Raw genomic sequence first — 20,211 nt, forward strand, 5'->3', positions numbered from 1 at the left:
ACTATTTGGTTGCTTCTTTAGGATAGATTCTCAGAACGTAGTTCTTATAGTCAAACATTATGGATAATTTTGTGGCTCATGATACATATTACCAAATTACTTTGCAAAACCATTTTTTTTTTTAGTCTGTACTGTAGTCACTCTTGAATCTAAGTTATGCTTTGCTATTATCCCACCTTTCTCTGGAAGTCCTTTTTGAGTGTTACAGCTATGAAACAAATTGTAAGTATCCAGGGAGAGGTTTTAAAAACCACTTCACAGATAGCTCCCTAATGGCATGGGACCAATGAAATATAGGCTACACCATTGGCCCTCGGGAAGGTAATCATGAACCAGTGGTGCATTTAAAAACAGATAGGATGCCCAAATGCATAGGCTAAGATAATGTAATTCTCCCATCTTAACCCTCCCCGGTTGGATTCATGCTTTGGTTTTATAAACCAAAAAGGCAAAAATTTGAAAATGATTCCATCAAGGAATCAGAAAGTAAAGCCCATGAATCAAGATCTGAAGAGGTGAAAGGATTCAGTTGGAAAGAATCCCTGCCACCTTCAGGGCAGATGAGAAAGACCAGCTCCCCCAAATGTAGGATATGGTAAAAAAGGGCACAAGTTTTGAGTCAGAGCAACCTGTGAGGCTCAACTCTTTTACCTACTTGCTGTGTGACCATGGGTAAATACTGATCTTCTTGGGTCTCAGTTTCCTCATCTATAACATGGGGATAATAGCCTTTTCAAAGAATTGCTGGAGGGAATGAGATAATACAGTAACATAATCCACATAAGAAAGATACCAAATGCTGCTTCTCTGCCTGGAGGGGGTGGGGGAGTGGTGGAGGAGAATGGGACTCAGGAGAGGAAAAAAGGGAGCTTCCATTTTAACCGGAATATTTTGTATCTTTTATACAAAGGTACAAAGATCTGGAGCAAGTAGGACGAAATATTGACTCTTGTTAATCTGGAGGCAGTGCTTGTTAAATTATTTGCTGCATTTTTTCTGCTTTTATATTTAAGTTTTTAATTAAACTCTTCTCGTGTTTGGCATATAGGGAACACTCATGGATTCAGAAGCTTTCCCACACCCTTTGTCAGAAGCTGGCGTCTTTACTCTGATAAAAGAGTCTTTACTCTGATAAAGAGTAAAGTGGGACCCAAGGAAACAAATTCTGGCTTGTAAACCTGAGCCCAAGTGGAATGTGCCTCTGGGGAACTGCGCACCCACCTTTTGTAATGAAGGTCAGCACATCAAGTTCACCCTCCGCTGTGCAGACTGAAAAAACCCAAGTGTCCCTACACCACCTTCTTCAGCTTTCCTACTCAGTGCAGAGATGGTGGTGTTTTATGTGATCTATAGTCTACAGCTGGATTCCATTTTCCATATGGGGTTTTCTATCAAGGAAAGCTGTTTACATTATAATTTACTGCAGCATGCAACTCCTGCCAATGTATTGTTACCATGATTTCCATATTGGAGCCCTCCCTACCCCACAGCGATGTTTATTTAGTCTATACAGTTCGTTTAGAGTGTCCTCATGGAAACTCTGGATTTAGGGTTATGAAAGTAACTGTTACAGAGCTCCTGAATGTGGTGGACCCCTCTTGAAAGCTGTCTTTCCTGAAGCTTATTACAAACCAGATGATCACCACCTACAGCAGGGTGAGCTTAGTGATGACCTCACGCTATCTTTATGTTGCAACAAATATTCACATAACACATAACACACAACACATGGTTCATCAACTCAGAGGGTTTTCAGCCGCTGAAAACAACACTGGGTTCTTCGGTGGGTTAGTTGTTCTTTTTTGATCTCTGAGCTTCCCACCTTTGTTCCCTCCCATTCTCCCCTCACCTTGACTCTGAGAAAGGAAAAGGGAGCGTTCTGAAGATAGAAATTAGATTAATTAAGCCCAACTTAGTATGCAGTGATGGGTTCTTGTGTCTTCTATTCTATGGAAAAAGACTCATTGTTCACGCAGGCTGAGCTTTGAGAGCAGTGTTCTTCCACTGCCAGAGAAAGAGGAAAATAGTTCCTTTTCTCTCTTTCCTTCTTTCTTGGCAGAATTGATGCAGGGGCCACGTGGCTGTCAGCTCACTCAGGGATATGCACAGAGGAATTTCAGAATGTTTTAGATGTTATAAAATTGCAAGTTAACAGCTGACAGAGGTTGTTACGGAAATTAGACAGTCTTTCACATCATTTATCAGAGTGCTTACAATTCCCGTTTCAAGGCAGGTGAAATAATAAGGGATATTTGGAACTGAATCATATTCAGTGCTTGAAAGAGAAAGAAAATCTGCATCCAAATTATTTGAATAAATGCAAGAAGCGGAACTGCCTGGGCAGATATGCTGCCACCACTGTTTTAACACGATAACTAGCAGCAGCCACGGGAGAAGGCGAGGAGAGACGATGCTCGTTAGCATTAAACAAAACCTTAGTCCTGAGTCCGTATGCCATCCATGCTGCTTGAAACCAGAGGTCAGAAAACAATCCACAGTCTGAAATGTGACAGCGAAGTGTCTGGCTTCCTTCAAGACGGAAGAGAAAATGCTGCTCTCTTGCTTGAAAGGGATTCCCTTGGTGTTCTAAAATAATAAAATGGCAATAGGCTTTTAAGCCAAAAAGCAAACTCCCCCAAGTAATTGTAGAGCATAAAGGATAACTGGAAGATATGTTGTAGGAAATCAAGGGAAGGAAAAGATATTTCATCAGTTTAAGTTAATGTGAATGGCCACACTTTTATATTGGGTTATGGGAATGCAGCTCAGCTGGGTGGAAGGAAAACACCTAAAAACCCAAGTCCTGTCAATTTCACAGAGTGTTCCAACAGGGATTCTGCTAAGATTTAGTATAGTACTTAGTGCCCTTTGTGGGAACATCAGTACAAATATTCATACAGTAATTTGACAAATTATGTGGGTAAATGATATACAACCAAAATAAAACAAAAAAGTCTAGTCAAGTTCAAACCCTGTTACCATCAGAAAACCCAGCGCAGAGCAAATATTTTCACCTGATAATTTAAACAACGTGATAATTTAACCAACATACGCAGTGGGAGAGTGGTTTGTCCTCGAACGTGGCTGTTTTAGAAAGACGTCCACTTTTAAGGATGGCGTTGAATTAAGACAGCAAATTAGAGAAGACGAAAGAATGATCATAAAACCAAAATTCAGAGGGAAATGCCACCTTGCCTCTCTTCTTCCCTCAGCAAAACTCATACTGCATATATCCTCCTTGTCCAGGAGGGGAAAGTATGTCTTTCTCTACCTCAATTCTTCCTAGAAAACAATGTTAAGGTGGATCTGGATGTGACAAATATTTCCATTCTGGTGAATCTTACAGGTAAATATCATAAGAGTGAGTCAGGTGTTCTGTTCATAAAATTATGGTGAAATACATATAGCATAAAATATACCTTTTTAACCCTGTTTAGGTGTACAGTTCAGTGGCTTTAAGAACACTCATATTGCTTTGCAACCATCACCACCATTCATCACTAGAACGTTCTTCATCTTGCAAAACTGAAGTCCTATACCCATTAAATGCTAACTCCCCCGTTCTCCCCTCCCCCAGCCCCTGGCAACTACCACTTTACTTTCTGTCTCTGAATTCAACTACTCTAAGCACGTCATATAGTATTCGTCCTTTTGTGATCTGGCACTTATATTGAAAGTTCATAATGAAATAGGAAAAGCATATCTAGGTAACAGTAAGGAGAGATGAAACTAAAGAGTATATAGTAGGATTTATCAAGCATGGAATGAGGCAGGGCGTTAACATAAACAAAGTGGCAAGTAGATAAGGGAGAAATGCCTGGCAAGTACCTAAGTGTTTCAACTCCTTAGCTCAAAAGAAGTCCCAAATAAGTAGACTGCATAAGGAACTCAGCTACTCTGTGGCAGAGCTTGGTTTGAGTCTAGCTTTTTCTGACCCTAAAGTTCCACTGCATTGATATTTTTATTTTATGAACCAATTTCCTCTAGTGGGGTTACTCATCTTTTACAACATTAAGAAATTCCCCAGGGATAAGGAACACGTCCCTTTCTCACTGTTCTCTCATGCAAGCATTGGTCACCTATCAATTAATTTTAAAACGTCAGACTTCTGAGACCTTGAACCCTAAGTGTCTTCTATTATCTTACCCTTTGTCTCAAACACTATAACTTAAGAGTGGCTGTTTACCTAGAGCTTGGATCCCCTTGAGGTCTCAGGATCTTGACAGTCATTGTCACTTGGGTTTATCCCATTTCGTAAGATTCTTTCAAGGGGCCTGAGGGAAGGCAAAGGTCATCAGAGGTCACTCCCACACTAGAAGTGAGAAGTGAGGAGAAACTTCTAAACTGGAGATTTGTAGAATCAGCAAAAGGATTAGTTGGGACAAACAAGTTTTGTTTGTTTGTTTTAATGTTTTTTAAAATTAATGTCAATTGTTTAATGTGTATTTATTTTTGAGAGAGAGAGACAGAGAGAGAGAGAGACAGCATAAATGTGGGAGGGGCAGAGAGAGAAAGGGAGACACAGAATCAGAAGCAGTCTCCAGGCTCGAGCTGTCAGCACAGAGCCTGATGCAGGGCTGGAACTAAAGGCCATGATGATCATGACCTGAGCTGAAGTTGGATGCTTAACCAACTGAGCCACCCTGGTGCTCCTTGTTTATTTGTTTTTTAATAAGCACAGGTCTAGCCAAAAACCAGGCAACAAAAGAAACATTATTTTTGGTGTACTTCCAGGGTTAACGGACAGCATACCTGGTCACTAGCATGTTGGAACAGTGGGAATGTCTCATGGATTCTGCCGTTCCCACCCCCCCAACCTGACTCAGCTCTGATGCCGTCAGCACAGGACTCTAGGCATCTAGACTCTGTATTGGGTTCCCTCCTTGCAAGGGCTGCAAGTCACACTGAAAGTCACAGAGTTCTTATATTCTGCTGCATTTTTAACACTCTAACTGTTGGTGTTCTTGTTTGCTCTCGACAAGTCTGTGCTGTTGCTGGAGAAGCAATGTTCTCAATTTGTAAATCTGTTTAAAAACAGCAGGCAATAGACCATCCTTATTGCTGATGCTGGCAGTGTTGGGGGAAGTTTTATAGTTCTGCCAAGATGGAGTGACATCCCACCCAGTGCTCCTCCCTGAACAGGCACAGGGTGAGGGCTCGGTAAGCCACAGCCGCTGTGGGTGTTCAGCCCCTGGAGCATGCTGGGGAGTTCCCATACAGGAACATGGAGCAAGGGTGACATTTATGTCTATGTTCTCTTAATAAATGTCATCACGGAACCTATTGACATTAGCTAGGCACTGCAGGGGGCTTATCCAGCTCATGTCCTCAGCATTCTTTGGTGTCCTCCTGACACTCCCCATGACTCAGACCCCAGATCCACTACCTTCAGCTTGGCCTCCAGGAAAGTGAGTTTCCAGCACAGTTTAGAAAGAGGAAAAGAAATAAGAAGGTCTTCATTTTTTTCAGGTCATCCTGAAGCACGACTCTGAGGCAAGAACTTAGGTGCTGGTGGCTTATTGGGAAGAGATCCCAGGAAGCAGAAGCAGGGAGTGAAGTGAGACAGAGAAGGAAAAAGCCAACACAGGACACATGGATGAGGAGGCTGTAGGATATAGTTGGGACTCAGTCCTTCTAGGGACTCGGAGAAACTGTGGAACGTGCCTCAGAACTCTCCCACCCAAGCATGGCGAGGCTGGGAATTTACCCAGGGTCCTCTCCAGGGATCAACTTTCCCACGCCCTGGTTGTACCTATGTGCAACCTGTATTGTTGAGGCCCCAGGCAGATTGTCACACTGTGTGGAAGAAAGGAGTGAAGGTAGAGAAAGCTCAAAGCCACAAAGCCCAGGTCTTTGGCCATGAATCTGGGCCAAAGCCCAGCAGCTGACAGCTTGCTCTTACTTAGTATAAGAAAACGGCCAAGTCCTACTCACATTCTGATTTTAAAATAGGACACAGGGCACCTGGGTGGCTTAGTTGGTTAAGCATCTGATTGTTGATTTTTGGTGCAGGTCATGATCTCATGGTTCATGAGATCGAGCCCCATGTCCGGCTCTACACTGACAACACGGAGTTTGCTTAGGATTCTCTCTCTCCCTCTCTCTGCCTCTCCTCTGGTTTCTCTCTCTTTTTTTCTCTCTCAAAATGAATAAACATTAAATAAATAAATAAATAAATAAATAAATAAATAAATAAAATGTGACACACTCACCCCTCCAAGATCCTCAGAATTATTTGGTCCCACCATTTGCTGAGATAGTAATAGATCTGGTTTCTCATAATCCTTTGCCTGTGGTAGCAGTAGTGGCAATGGCAATAAAAAGTCACAAAAGTCATGGCAACTGGGCTGAAGCCAGGCTCCTCAAAACCATTACAAACTGCCTACTTTCGAGGCGACTTCCAACAAATGTATTTTCTGGTGGCCACTAAGAGGGGCACAGGTGTGAACATTTAGAGTAAATAAGTAGGCATGAATACTTAGGAGATTTCCCTAGTGGGACCGAGGACACCAAGCCAGGGAAAAGGGACTTTGCTGACTTGTGGAAAAGGATCTTAAAGTGACCAGTATGTTTATTCAGTTGCTTAAGAGGTGATGAAAACTCACAGTTACCTGGAGTTCTCTGGCTCCCCTAAAATCCAAACGGGATTAACAGAAGTTGGAGATCATCTCTGAGTATTTTTTGTTGGCCGATGAAAAACTTACTTCATTGATACAAACAGTTGCAATGATGATGCAAGTGTTTCTGGGTCCTGGCAATCCTGAAAAGACCCAGAGGCACCTGTGAATCATTTGATTAACATTACACATCTGTCTTCTCCTCCATCAGCCTAGGGCGCATTTGCCATTTTATATCTCATTCATGGTTTCTTGGCTAGTTTTTCTTGAGCCCTATGCTATGCTGCTAAGGCTGGCATGATTCCTGAGCCCGAAAAAGCAGCTGACAAATCCACTAAGGTAAGGTGCCATCCATGCCGAAAACTGCCAAGTGGGAACTCTCTCACCATTTATGATTCATTCAACTCTGCTTTGACCAAAATGCTGTGTCACAGGTTAGCAGAGGATATGATGGGGAAAGACAGGCAGGGAACTTGCCCTTTCTGCACTGTCCTGTGTTTGGGGAGGTGGGAGTGGGAGTGTCCTAGGGGTAGATTAACTGTGTGGTGGTCTTGGGAGCTCAGGGTAGGCTTGGTAAAATGATGAGAATCTGGTGGCTTTGGATAAAGCCTTGGGATACTATGATGAAGATTCTTAGACCTGAAGGGAGGGCAAAGGTCATCAAAGGTCATTCCAACACACTAGATGTGAGGAGGGAGGAGAAAGAGTGAACAATTTTGTTCTTTTGGTGCTTTGAGTTTAGGGTCAAGCATAGCAAGGAATCTAATCAGAGTTTGGGTTTTGGCTGTCATGTGCTCAGAGATATTAAAATCCTTTTTATATTTAAATTTTATTTTAGCAGGAGCTTGGGTCTATTCTGGAAGCGAAGGTTTGGGGCAGGCAAGAACAAAGTGTGAGGGGGAACTAAACACAATGGAATTCTGGCAAGAAGCTGCCTCTACTCCCATCAGAGCAGCAAAAGCAATTTTGGAAGTGGAGGGTTACGAGTTGGAGATGGCGGCCACATGAGGCATTTTGTCTTCATCTGCATGATCTCTTGCACTCTGGATTGTTCTTTGAGAGCACTAGCACCTATATTAAGTATTTCAACGCCATAGGCAGGACAGCATGGCGGTGTTCCCTATCAGGAACAGGGACATAGACTTGAGAATGCTTTCAGTTACTTGCTTTGAGTGAAAAAGTTCTAAGTGCCAGAGTAGGACACAGAACCAGGTCTCAGATCTCAGGGTGTTGTGCTTTCTGCCAAGCAATTAAGACGTTTTGTCTCCTGTGTGTTTCAGCCGTGCCTTATATTTGTGTACACCCATCTCTCTCTTTCCCTATCTCATTTTCTCCTTCTTTTTAAAAAAATTTTTAATGTTTATTTACTTTTGAGAGAGACAGAGCACAAACCAGAGAGGGGAAGAGAGAGAGACACACAGAATCTGAAGCAGGCTCCAGGCTCTGAACTGTCAGCACAGACCCTGACGCGGGTCTTGAATTCACAAACCATGAGATCGTGACCTGAGCCGAAGTCAGATGGTTAACCGACCGAGCCACCGAGGCACCCCTCATTTTTTCTTTCTATCCATCCTCTTGTCTACCTACTTATCTACCTACCTACTTACCTACCTACCTATCTCTATCCATTTAGAAAGGGCCTACCAGGCAAGTTAGTCTTTCAAACAAGGGATAAAACTGACTGCTGAACAATAGCTATATTGCTATTGCTGGTAAAACATTTCTTTAATTTGAGCTAAATTCAGAATTTGTTAATAATTTACCCAAAGCAGGGGCGCCTGGGTGGCTCAGCCGGTTGGGTGTCTGACTTTGGTTCAGGTCATGATCTCATGGTTTGTGGGTTCGAGCCTCACATAGGGCTCTGTGCTGGCTGCTCAGAGCTTGGAGCCTGCTTTGGATACTGTGTCTCCCTTGCTCCCTGCCCCTCCTCCACTCTCTCTCTCTCTCTCTCTCAAAAATAAATAAACATTAAAAAACATAATTTACCCAAAGCATAATATGAGCTATCTGTCAAGATGGAAATAATTAGTGATAATCCAGTAAAAGGGGACAGTTTTAATTTATTAAAAAAATCATTTAAGAACTTTAGACATTAACAAACCAATGCAATCAATGTTTGTTGCTGTGTGTAAACAATTAACGTACTAAGTACTCTGTCCATTAAAGGCAGTTTATTTCTGTCTCCATTTGGAAACACTTTGTTGGTTATTCGTTTGAGTAACTCTGTGTATTAGAATATGATGTTATTAAGTGAAAATGAACTTGAGAAGATAGGCTATTGTTAGAAATTGTTATTCTATCATGGAATTAAGCCAGACTCCAGCCTTTATTATCAGAAAGCAGAGAAGAATGAGGCCAGGAAATAACACCATTTGGTCTCCCAGGAAGGCATAAGATCCTCTGTATTAACCCACTCCATCCCATGTCACAAGAATTCTAATGTGAATGGATCTGTGTATAAGGATATGTAATGACTCCCAGCACTTTGATGTAGAGAATTTTGAGAAACAAGGAAAGAGGTTTTGATTCCAGGTCAGGATGGAAAGTTTTCCATTTTTCTTTTCCCTTTCTGCAAATTTGCTCTCCTTTCTCCTGGCACTACTTCTGTAAGAGGGGTAAGGGGCTGCCTCCTCCTTCTACCTCCAGGAACATGTTGTTCAGATTCAGATTCCACCTTCCTCTTCCTTGTTTTTCTTTGGCATGATTTCCCTTGGAATGGCTTTACCTGACCCTTTGAGTGGTAATACTTAGAGGGCCAGAATACGGTCTGGACCGAAGGGAAATACATAGAGGAAGTGTCTTTGTCAGCTTTGCCTCTCGCTCTCATAGCTGCCACGTTTAAGTAAGAGAGTCACTGAGCCTCCATTAAGGGTTTGATCTTAGGTCTGGGCCCAAAGTCCCACTAGGCGACATTTTGCCTAGGCTTATGCTGTGTGTGTTGATCTATGCTCCATTAAGCATCTATTGGTATATAACAAATTATCCTAAAACTTAGTGGCTTAAAATGTTAAACATTTATTGTGTCACACAGGTTTTGTGTCAAAATCTAAGATTTCTAGTTTGGATCTCTCATGAGGTGGCAGTCCTAATGTTGGCTAGGGCTGCAATCATCTGAAGGTGGGACTGGGGCTAGAAGATGAATTCCAAGATGGCCTTTTCAGATGGCTGGCGGTTAAGAGGAAGTCTGTCTCAGTTGTTGCTAGCTGTTGGCAGGAGTCTTAAATCCTTATCACCTCAGCCTCTTTACATGGCTATTTGAGTGTCTTCCTGACAGGAAGCTGACATTCCTTCAGAGTAAGTGATTCAAGAGAGAAGAGAGAGTGAGCAAGGAGGAAGTTGCAATGTCTCTTATGGCCTAGTCTCAGAAGCCATACACCATTGCATCGCTTTGCTAGAACTTCCACACTCGAGGGTAAGGGAATTAGGCTCTACCTTTTGAAGGGAGGAGCATCAGGTAATTGGTGGACATATTTTGAAACCACCACACAACCCAAAGACTGCTAATGCTCACTAGTCTCTGTGTCTCCTTTTGTGTTGGGCATGCAGCTAAATTTTATACCCTTACTCCTTTTTGTCACCTTTGTTTTTGGAGTCAGACCCTCACCTCCATGACTGAAATCGAGTCCACGGATGTCAGCAGAAGTGATGCATGCTTCTTCCTGGCCTGTCCTCTCAGAAACCCATGTTGCTTTCCATTCCTTCTTCTCTTTCCATAGTGACCTACAAGGAATGTTGAAGATGTTGCCTCATGCTCCTAGCATCACAGGCTGAAAGGATCCTTGGTGTGACAGGGGGAATGGCTCTGTTGTGTGCAGTGGTCTGCGATCTGGTGAAGTCATACACTTTTATCATTTTAGATGCAGATTTCTGGGCTTTTTTTTTTTTAATTTTTTTTAATGTTTATTTATTTTTGAGAGAGTCAGAGACAGAATGCGACTGGGTTAGGGTCAGAGAGAGAGGGAGACACAGAATCCGACGCAGGCTCCAGGCTCTGAGCTGTCAGCACAGAGCCCGACGTGGGGCTCGAACTCATGAGCTATAAGATCATGACCTGAGCCGAAGTCGGACGCTCAACCAACTGAGCCACCCAGGCACCCCTGGGCTTATTTCTTATAGCAGCTAAATTTATTTACTCTAATAGGCTATGTTCAACAGAGACTTAAGGAAATTATGTAGGATATGAGTATGAGTGTAGGATAACTATGCAATTTTTTATGTATTACCATGAAAAATTTTTGGAAAAATGTAGATTATAGTGTTGGTGGTAATTTGGGGATAGTGTTTACTTCTTTTTAATACTTACTTTTGGGGTATTTTCCAAATATCCTGGTGTTGTAAAAATAGAATTTCTTATCTTTATTAAAATTTTTTATTGATGTATGCTTGACATACAACGTTATATTAGTTTTGGGTATACAACATAATGATTCAATATTTGTATATATTACAAAATGATCACAGTAATAAATCTAGTTAACATCCATCTTCATTCATATTTATGTATTTTTTTTCTCTTGTGATAGGGACTATTAAGGTCTATTCTCTTAGGAACTTTCAAACATGCAATACAATATCATTAACTATAATCACCATGCTGTGCATTCCATCCCCATTAATTATTTTATAACTGGAAGTTTGTACCTTTTGACCTGCTTCACCCATTTCACCCACCTCCCTCCTCCTGTCTCCAGCAATGACTAATCTGTTTTCTGTATCTATGAGCTTTTTTTTTTTTATTTGTTTGTTTGCTTTTAGATGCCACATATGTGTGAGATCATATATTTGTCTTTCTCTGTCTGACTTACTTCACTTAGCATAGTGCCTTCAAGATCCATCCATATTGTTGCAAATGGCAAAATTTCATTATTCTTTATGGCTGAGTAGTATTCCACACATTCGTTCACTCATTCATACATACATACATACATACATACCACATATCCATGCGTCCATCAATGGACACTTACATTGTTTCTCTATCTTGGCTGTTATAAATAATTCTACAATAAATATGAGAGTGAAAATATCTTTTTGAATTTTTTTAAGTTTATTTATTTTGAGAGAGACAGAGAAGAGTACGAGTGGGGGAGGGGTAGAGAGAAAGGGAGAATCTCAAGCAGACTCTGCACTGTCAGCACAGAGCCTAATGCAGAGTCTGAACCCAAGAAACCCTGAGACCATCACCTGAGCCGAAATCAAGAGTCGGACACTCAATCTACTGAGCTACCCATATTGCCCTTGAGTTAGTGTTTTTATTTTCTTCAGATAAATACCCATAAGTAGAACTGCTGGGTCACATGGTAGTTCTATTTTAAATTTTTTGAGGAACCTCCATACTCTTCTATAGTGGCTGCACCAGTTTGCATACCCACCAACAGTGCACAAAGGTTCTGTTTTCTCCACATCCTCACCAATACTTGCTACTTCTTGTCTTTTTGATAATAGCCATTCTAAAAGGTATGAGGTGATACCTAACTATGATTTTGATTTGCATTTCCCTGACAATTAGTGATGTTGAACATCTTTTCATGTATCTGTTGGCCATCTGTTGGTATGTTTTCTTTGGAAAATGTTTACTCAGATCCTCTGCCAATTTTTTAATCAGATTGTTTTTTGTTTTTGTTTTTGTTTTTTGCCATTGAATTATATGAGTTCTTTATATATTTTGGATATTAACCCCATATCAAATATATGACTTGCAAATATTTTCTGCCATTTGGTAGGTTGATATTTCTTTTTCTTTATGATTTCCTTTGTGCAGAAAGAAGCTTTTTAGTTTGATGTAGCCCCATTTGTTTCTTTTTGCTTTTGTTGACTTTGCTTTTGGAGTCAGATCCTTAACTTATCATCTTTAAAAAAGCAAAATACTAATTTCGTAAACATGATGAATCTTTATTCTTATTTTACTATTATTTTTATTTTTGTTTATCCTTTTTGTTACTTAGATGACCTATGTTCTTTAACTTTTTGGCATCCAGTGGCCAAGATGCAGCTGCCTACATACCCAAGAAGGCTAATTACATGCCCTTCTTGTTACCTCTTCCCTCAGCTGATATATCCCAGATAGCAGAGATTCATAACAAGAGGGGGGTAAGTCAGAAGATCTGCTGGGACTTCTGTAGCACAGACCAGGCAGGAGGAAGGAGCCAGGATCTGATGTGCCAGGTGGGGAAACAGAGCTGAACTATGAGAAATCGCTGTTTATGGCTCTAATTCAGTCTTGGTTTTGCTTTTGCATTTTGTAATTCCTTGCTTTTTTGTATTTTTTTCTTTCAGCTTCATAAGTTCCTACTATATCTATTCTTTCATCTCAACTCTTCTGTCCTTGTAGTTCTCTGATCCTCTTTTCTGGAGGTTATGCCCTCCATGTCTTTTTGAAGACACAAAGCCAATACCTTTTGATTTTTTCCTTTTTCCTCCCTCCCTCCCACTTCCCTCCCTTCCTTTCTTCCTTCCTTCCTTCCTTCCTTCCTTCCTTCCTTCCTTCCTTCCTTCCTTCCTCCTTGGTTGTTGAAAGACATGTTTATATACATGTTCTTCTAAGTTTTCAGGAAACATTACTTTTTCCATAGGCTTCAGGATATTTTATGAATCACCTCATGTTTTTCATTTGTCTGTTTGTTTCCACATATTTTAATAGGAAAAGATTTTTCTGGGCCAACAGATAATATGCTTAGCCTAGAGGGTATCAAATAGATTCAAAGTTGAATAAGAAAGGTGCCTGCCTCAAAGGCTCACCATCCCAACATTTATCAATATATCCTAACTAATAGTCACAGTACTGAACACTAATCTTATATCAGAGGGAAGAATGGAGCATTCTGGGGGTATAGGGGAGGGAATAATGACACTGCCTAGAGACATGAAAAGAAGGGTATATTTGACCCATATCTTGAAGAATGAGCTATAATTCACTCAGTAGAGTAGAGGAGGAAATAGTATGTGTAAAGTTGTGGAGATGAAGAGAGTAAGCAGTTTGGATAGCAATAGTGGAGGGTGATGTCTGAGGGCAGGAGATGATGGCAGAGGGATATGCAGAAGGCCATTATAAAGAAGCCCATGGCCCAGGCTGATGATTTTAGATTACATTTGGAAGGCAAAAAGAACCAACTGTTGGTTTTTAAGTAAGGGGGTGATGTGAAAAGTTCTGCAGTTTGAAAACATGGTTTTCATCATGGTGGCATGGTGGCAGTGTATGTATCCAAGATGTATCCAAGAGGCTGCCACTGCAGGCGGGGTGATTTCTCATACTCCCTGAGGGACTTCTGCGGACTCAAGTGTCCCTGGGCAGGACAGTACCAATTATTGTAAAAATATGCTTTAATGGTCTTTCTTTCAAAAGAATCCAATTAACCATTTTTCTTCCTTCTATTTAAACATAAATATTCCTGGGGCAGCACCTGAGTGGCTCTGACAGTTAACTGTCTGACTCTTGATTTCGGCCCAGATCATGATCATGAGATCAAGCCACTCATGGGACTCCATGTGCTGACAGTGTGGAGCCTGCTTGGGATTCTCTCTCCCCCTGTCTCTGTGCCCCTCTCCTGCACACTCTATCAAATAACAAATAAATAAATTTTAAAAACATAAGTATTTCTGTTATATGAAGCATCTAAAATAGCCCTGGATTGCTCTTTCCAGTTAAAAACATGTTTTATGTGCTTATATTTTGTTTATAGGATGCCTTTGCCTTTGAATAATCTGAAAATCTCCTCAGTGGTTAAAGTGGTGAGACGTGTTTGGTTTCACTTTAAAACACTTCCAAACCAACTTCTCCTCCTCTGTCTCCCATGTTCTATTCTCTGTACTTGGGAGACATTAACATGCAGGTCAGCTTGTGTCTGTTGCCCTCCCCATGCCTCCTGGGACTTAAGGAGGTGTGTCAGCCTGCCGGTCCCCTTTCCAGGACCCTGTATTCTTGGTCCCATCGTGACATCTGCCAGGCTGTGTTTGTTCACTGGAGCTTTTGGCAGCCCCAGTTCCTTGCGAAGATGAGATGATTTATGTAAGACAAAGGAACGCTGCCAAAATGTCAGAATTTGTGCTGTGTCAGGTGGCTGCAGTGCTCCACACCGAGCAGTCTTTGTTGGATAGTCATTAGCAACTACTTTAAGGTAATTTTCTTAGGCGGGGTGAATCATTTCTCCAGCAAATCCTGTTTGCATAGGAGCAGAGATGCCGAGAGAATGAAATTCTCTGCCTGTGTTCCTTGGTCCTGCGGGAGTCTTTGTATGGTTGAGATTAGGTGATGCCTGGCCTGTTGCTGATCCTTATTCTATAGGATGCTCAAAGGCAGAAGAGTATTTCTCTGCATTATAGAAGCCAGTGACTAGGGAATAATCAATGGGGCAGAAGGAATCCCAGACATATATTTCTTTGAAGAAGGCTATGGGGAAATTTACTGCGCTGAGATTTCTCTTAATTGTGGAAGAGACCTGTTTGGATCTCAATGGCCTGTACTAGCCGCTAGGGCTGCCATAACAAAATGCCACAGACTGGGTAGCTTAAACAACAGAAATCTATTTTCTTGTAGTTCTCAAGGCTAGACGTCCAAGGTCAAGGGACTGCTAAGGTTGGTTTGTGGTAAAGACTCACTGCCCAGTTTACAAATGGCCACCTTGCTACTGTGTCATCACATGGCCTGTCCTCTGTTCATGTGCAGAGAGACAGAGAGCTCTCTGGTCTCTGTCTCTGTCTCCTCCTCTTTTTGTAAGAACACCTGTCCTTTTGTATTAGGGTCCCAGCCTTATGACTTAATTTAACCTCATTTACCTTCATAAAGGCCCTATCTCCAAATGCAGTCACAGTAGGGGCTAGGGCTTCAATACACAAATTTGGTGGGGGACACAATTCAGTCTATAACATGGCCTGATCAGGAAAATGAACACATAACTTGGAAACCATGAAGGCCAGGGACTGGGAATTGGAACTTGGACCTGAGGATTAATTGGATTCCTGGGTATTCTGCTGTAATGAACCCAAGGGCAAATCCTACACCTCTTCAAAAGGCTTTGCCTGTGAAAGGATGTCCCATTGGTCCTTGGCAGGGCCAGAAGGAAAGGCTGTTTAGGAGAGAGGTGTGTCTTAGAACCTCTTTAAGAGATTCTATTTCTATAGAAATACCTACACATTGGATCAAAGTGCAATTTGTGAAATTGGGACCTAAAAAATACCCTGGGAGGAATGAGTTATGTGGACAAATACTTAAGAAAATAGAGAATATTATTTTATTGTCAGAGATTCATATCCCCAAGAGGAAAAAAAAAAGATACTGCAAAAACAAAAAACAAAAAACAACCTGTTTAACTTTTCTTAACCCAAAATTTCCTAAAGTTAAGTGACCAGATAAGCTACTTTTCTTTCAAGAGCAGAAACTTCTTTGGAAAATATTATTCCAGGTTTCTTCTGGTCATGTTGGGAATGGGATGACATAAAGAACCCATATCACAAGATAAGGTCCTGTGGTTACATAATTTATTTCCCTCTAAGAGGCTCCTTAAGCAATCCCAAAGAAATGAAAATCTATGCTCATTTTACCTACTGTCCACAAGTTCCCTTCCTAATGCCATTGCATTGTCTTCATCATAACCTTCTTCCACACATCAACTCTAAGCTGCAAGAAAAGTGTTCCTTTTCATTTTGTCCTAAACTTAGGAAAGGGACATCTGGTCCCCATCAAGCTACTAGGTAAGAAACTTTTTCATCAATGAAGTTGAAAACTATGATTTCATGGTGACTCAGGTTTCTCCACCTATGCTAAACAAGGCCAGATCCTGGCCTTTCTTTGGGGATCGTATGTTATTTTCTGTATTTCCTTAATACCTGTCTACATTGCCTCACCTACAGATTGGGGCAGTAACTAACACCAGCCTTGCCCATCCCCAAGGTTGGTGACAAAGATTAATAAGAAGTTCAAAGATGTACTGTTTATTTGGAAAGGAACTGTAAAAAAAAAACAACAAAAAAACAAAAAACAAAAACAAGGTGGTGTTATTACCCTCAGAAATTTACAGGGAATAGTAAAGTCCAAAGAGGCTTCAAAGTCAAATGCAGACCTTGAGTCTGGTTCTGAGTCTGGAAGCACAGGGAGGAAAGTGAGTACTGGAGAAGGTAGAGCTCTAAAGAACAGGAATCGAAGGTCCATACTAGGAACTCTTCACTAGCCCAGTGGTTGGGTGTCTAGTCAAAACTAAAAGACCTGGTCTTGCTAAAATTTGGGGGACACAAACATAATCTAAAATCACTTTGGAGTTTAGAGTCCTAAGGGGAATAATAAAGGAGACAGGCATTCTCTTGCCATATACCTAGATTATAATATGGTTTTGGTAAATTGGGAGAAATATGGTGCTGTCATACTAGTGAGAGCAGAAGCAGCATTAGCAAGCCTCAACCTGCGTCCAGAACACAGGTGAAGAGAAGGTCCATGTGTTAGTAGCCAGCATGGCCTTCATGTCCATGACATCTCAAAGGACTCCCTGAGGGGCTCCCTGGCTGGCTCAGTCGGTGGAGCATACGACTCTTGATCTCTGGGTTGTGAGTTTGATACCCACATTAGGTGTAAGGAGTACTTAAAACTAAAATCTTAAAATTATTAAAAAAAAAAAAGACTTCTCTGAAATAAACAGATTCTGGGGAGGCTTGGCATTGGTTTTAAGTCCTACAATAGCAAGTAGAAAAAAGTACTAATAAAAGAATAATTGTTACTGTTAATTAGACCCCACTTTGAACTTCAGCCTTTACTCTGGCCCATGGAAACAGATTATAAATTTGAAATCAACAATTTATATGTTGTATAAATTGATACCATATTATATATATAATATATACATATATATAATATGTACATATTATATATACACACATTCACACATATATATACATATACATATATACGTAATATATAATATATACATATACATATGCCCTACTCCCATGAGAATAATATGGATAAAGAGATTAATCACCGGAGTAACCAAGAGTTATGATTTGTGGTAATTAGGCATTCTCTTTTTTTTAACGGTTTGTGCTAGTCAGCACATCAGCACCCCTTTGTCAGAGTGTTATTGACATACCTGCTAAAAAAGCTAACACCCCTGCTCTATGCACGGTGTTCAAGAGCATTTGCTCTACAGCCACGCAGCCACATTCAAATCCTGATGCTTCTATTTACTACCTGTGTGAACTTGGGCAAATTACATCATCTCTCTAATCCTCAGCTTCCTTATCTGTAAAATGGGCAAGTAACACTGCAAAGACATAAAATTCAGTAGTGTTCTGAGAGTGTGCAGAGGGAGCAATTGGCTGAGATGGGCACCTGGAAAATGTTCTTGGACTGAAAATGTTCTCAGGAGGTAGCGAAGAAGAGATAGAGAAGAACGGAGCCTGGGAGGAGATGGTGAGACCAGATCAGAGAGGACATAGGACGCCATCCTAAAGGGTTTGCATAAACTCTGAACAACCCCAGTACTCTTCAGCTACGGAATTGAAGCTCCTAAATGCTATGAACTCGTTTCTATTTTCTGTCTGAATTTCCACCTAGATGGAAAGAGCTCCTTACCCATAACTTAACAGAATACTGCACTCTACCTGCAGAGTTTAGCTCCAGTCTTCCAACACAACTGGGAACAAGAGGAGCTAAACACATCTCTACATCTTTCCATGATGTCAGGAGGGCTAAGGAACTTCCCCAGGCTTCCTTATTTCCGCCCATCTTCCCACCCATTGACCAACTCATCCACCTACCCATGCCACTAATACTGCCTACTCTGCGTAAGGCCCTGTCTGGTCTCCTGGGGATGTAGATATGAATAAAATATGAGATTTGTCCCCAACCAGTGCACAGTCTAATTTGGGGGATGTACATTCAAGCAGATGTGTCACAACCCAGTAGACTAAATGCTATGGGGGCAGTTGGAATACAGAGCGATGGGGTACCTGTGCGAGTGTGGGGGAGCTACACTGAAGACAGTATTTAAGGTGGGTCCTGAAGGGTGAATAGGTGTTTCTTGCGACTAGCCTCTTGAATGTGAATTGCATGTAAGATAACATAACATTTAGTTGTGTTGACTATTTGTTTTCATGGCAAAGGAGAGAAAGCAGCTAAGATTTGCTCAGAGCCTATGTGTGTCAGACATTCTGCTAGGTGCTTCTCTAAAAATCTCATGTTATTCTTACTCCACTGTGAGGTAAGCACTGTTCTTACCTTCTTTTACTGATGAGGAAACTGAGACCCAGAGATGAGAAATAAATTGACTTCAAGGTCAATGGCTTAAGGAGGAAATAAAAGTGGCTTTAAGGCTTTCTATTTGGGTTTAGGAATAATAATAATAGTAATAATAACAACAATGATTTGTTGAGCACTTGCTATGTATCAGCTATGGTTCTAAGCACTTTACATGTGATTAGTTCATATAAATCTTACACTTACCTGAGAGGTAGGGGCAGTTATGATCCTCTCCATACTATAAGTGAGGAAACTGAGGCAGAGAGTTGAAATAACTGGCATTGCACCATTCAGTGACAAGGGTAGAGTCAGGACGTGAACCCAGACAGTCTAGCTCCAGAACATATTCTCCTGACCTACAGTTATAAGATCCAGATAGGGGTCAGAAGAGACCAGCTGATCTCACCCTATCCGCCCCTCCTCCCTCCAGTCCAGGGAAAATTGCAATTCAGGTGAAATCAAGTCATGATAGATACCAAGGGATGTTTTGTAGATAAAAATAAGTCACAGAAGTACAATCTGGGGGATTTGCAGGAAAAAGTGTACGTATGTTTGTAACCACAACCGCAATGATTTATCATCGCAATAAAGCTGATGGGATTTATGTACAAAAAAGTATCTGAGGATGCTTTTCTCTACCACATTCTTTTTCCTGTTAGCTGCCTCCTTGACTTACTGCCCCAATGTCAGTCCAGACTCTAGGTGAAGGAAAATTGTCCTAGCTCATCCTATACTGGGAATTGTTCTGTACCTACGAAAGTCAGCCCAGTACTGGGCCACAAGTCATCTAAATCACAATTACATGGGGTGGGTAGGTAGGAGGCAGCTCAGGTCTGAGCTGGGACTGAACTGACATTTCTTGGGAGTGAGGCCAGAACTCAGTCTGGCTCGGGAAGCACTGAATCTGGAGCGGTGCTTCTTCAACTTTAATGTGTCCATGAATCACCTTGGGATCGTGATAAAATGTAGACTCTACTTCAGTTGATCTAGGGACGGGTCCAAGATTCTGCATTTCTGAAGACTCCTAGGTGATGCTGATGCCACGGCCCAAGGACCACACCTGGAGAAGCAAGAACAATCTGTTATAGACAGAAAGGGTGCCCAGGCACTCCTCCTGGCCTTCAGAAATAGTAGCAGCCTTGAGAAAAGCTGATAAGAAAGGAGGTGGAAGAAAGAATAACAGATGAGCCAGGATATAGTAGAAGTCAAGCCATCCTGCTCATTTCCCTAACCCATGATAGTTTTCAGAGCTATCAAATAGCATGAGGTAATAATTGATATTCTTGATAAGACAACTTTCTTTTGAAAATTGGGCCATATCTTCTAGATTATACACTGAATACGTTCGTAAGATGTGAAATATGCGGTACA

The 20,211-nt window shown here is 41.3% G+C and overlaps 1 protein-coding gene across 2 annotated transcripts in view; it reads right to left on the reverse strand.

Annotated features, from left to right (window-relative positions):
* THAP5 (THAP domain containing 5) overlaps nucleotides 1-20,211 on the reverse strand; it is a 184,561-nt gene that overhangs the window by 22,782 nt on the left and 141,568 nt on the right. The window contains exons 9-12 of one of the 2 annotated variants that reach the window (XR_013553021.2): nucleotides 19,787-19,900; nucleotides 19,045-19,196; nucleotides 10,222-10,337; nucleotides 6,603-6,760 (exon numbers count right to left, since the gene is read on the reverse strand). The gene's annotated coding sequence lies outside the window, so the exon portion shown is untranslated. Of the gene's footprint in view, nucleotides 1-6,602; nucleotides 6,761-10,221; nucleotides 10,338-19,044; nucleotides 19,197-19,786; nucleotides 19,901-20,211 lie in introns of those variants that run through there. The other variant, XR_013553019.2, reaches the window with a different exon arrangement.

The sequence above is a fragment of the Panthera onca genome, chromosome A2, assembly GCF_046562875.1.
Source record: "Panthera onca isolate mPanOnc1 chromosome A2, mPanOnc1 haplotype 2, whole genome shotgun sequence".
NCBI classification, from domain to species: domain Eukaryota; kingdom Metazoa; phylum Chordata; class Mammalia; order Carnivora; family Felidae; genus Panthera; species Panthera onca.